This window comes from Pteropus vampyrus, unplaced genomic scaffold (assembly GCF_000151845.1).
Source record: "Pteropus vampyrus isolate Shadow unplaced genomic scaffold, Pvam_2.0 Scaffold4515, whole genome shotgun sequence".
Classification (NCBI taxonomy): domain Eukaryota; kingdom Metazoa; phylum Chordata; class Mammalia; order Chiroptera; family Pteropodidae; genus Pteropus; species Pteropus vampyrus.
In genome coordinates, this window is record NW_011893296.1 from 4,265 (window position 1) to 6,325 (window position 2,061).

Genomic DNA, 2,061 nt, shown 5'->3' on the forward strand with positions numbered 1-2,061 from the left:
GAAGGAGGCAGGCAAGAGAAGCAGAGACGGAGAGTGGCTTAGTCATGCTGACTGCAGAGCTCTAGGGAACGGCCTCCACAAGCTCCAACTGAGGAGGCCGCAAGATAACCAGGCAGCTAAGCTGCCTTGGATCTTGAGGGAGCCACAAGTCAGTCCCAATAAGAACCAACAATCAGATCTACTGTTCTTTCTGAGATTCCTCTCTCCCTCATTGTCACATGTATATGTACAATTTTCTCAAATTAGTAAAACTAACTTCCATACAATCTAAAGAGAATGGATGCTAGGAGACTGCACTGAGGTTTTTTTTTTTTTAAGTTTTCATTTTTCCCTCTCTCCACTTGGTATAATTTGGGGACAGTAGAAAGCATGTATTCAAAGACACCTTCCCCACAAACCCACCTTGAGATCTAAGATTCCTATGCCCCTCAAATCTTTGGTTTAAGAAAAATTTTGTTATATTTTCTGGAAGTTTCAAAGGTTCCAAGAATGTGCTTTGTCCACTGGGGGAAGGAAGGGTGAGGGGATCACATAGCTCTTGGGCCATCTTCTATCTAATTTACGTACTGACTTCCACATAAGAACTTTTTTGATGAAGTGTTCTGTGGCTGAAGAATCAGTTCAAAAATGCTGCATCAAAGCATCAGAAGTCCATAGTGAAACATCATTCTATCACCTGGAAAGAGACTGAGGGTGCTTTGCTTGAAGAATAACAATACCATTGGAGGCATGATGCTGACTCTGTGTATCTGAAGGGTTACCATGTGGGTCCAGAGAATCAACAAGAGCTGGTTTCAGCTTGGTAGTGAGCAGGAGGAAGACATGTCTAGCAATTCAAGCTCTTTCTAGCAATTCATTTCTGGGGATTCCCCTCAGGAGTAGAAGAATGAACTGTGACTGTCAAGATTACATTCAATCTGTAAAATTCTGTGATTCTGAATAACATAGCAAGGTATCAATATGTTATACCTCCAGTGAACCTCTTGGTGAAATTTTATCACCTTATTAGATTCCAAGAGTATGGCTTTAAAAGAATGTGCCATAAGACAGTTGCACTTTGAACTGACTTTAGACTTACAGAAAAAATTTAAAACTAGTCCAAAAAGCTTCACAATCCCTCACCCAGCTACTCTTAATGTTAAAATCTCACATAACCATATGCGATGATCAGAACCAAGAAATTAACATTGGTGGGATATTATTAACTACATGAAAGACCTTATTTGAATCATATCAAGTCTTCCACTAAGGTCTTTTATCCAACAATGGAAAACCTGGGTCTTATTGTTCACAATATGTTTAGTTATTTGATCAATGTTAGAACTACATAAGCTGGTTTTAAAATTATTAACACATATCCTTGAGAGAAACACATTTCTTGACTAATTTTTTTTATAGCTCTATTACCTAGAATCACAGATTTTTAGAATTTGACTGTAATCTTAGCGGTCACAGTTTATCTTACTCCTTTTGAGGGAATCCTCTCAAATATTGGTCCCTGACAGCTCATCTTGGGGGAACTTTTGGAATTGTTTTTCTTTCAGAACTATGCCATTGCTCATTTAACAGATATGTATTTAGCACCTATCTAAAGGTGTATGTCTACACTAGAGATAGAGACATAACAGATATGACTCTTTCTTGCCTTCTAGAAACTTATAGTCTAGAAAAAGATAGAGACGTAAATAGACAATTATAACGGAGTAGAATGTGAGATAGAGAAAAGAAAGCAAATAGTAATTACACTACATGGGATGAGTGCCATAGTAGGATACATATCGGGACACAGAGTGGGCACCTCACCCATCCCTGAGTAGCAGAAAGACTTCCTAGAGAAGATGATGGATGAGCTGAGTCCAGAGGGATTAGATCCTTAGATTCAATTCAGCCAACATCTCCTCTGGATCCTCCAACTTCAAGGAATCTAATTATGAAAGCGACCAGAATATCTACATATCTATTCAGTGACCTAAAGTGTTATATTTGTAAGGCACTTTATTAAGTGTTATTGCTTGTTATTTCATTGGCTCCTCATAACAACCTTGGAAGTTCTATAGAACA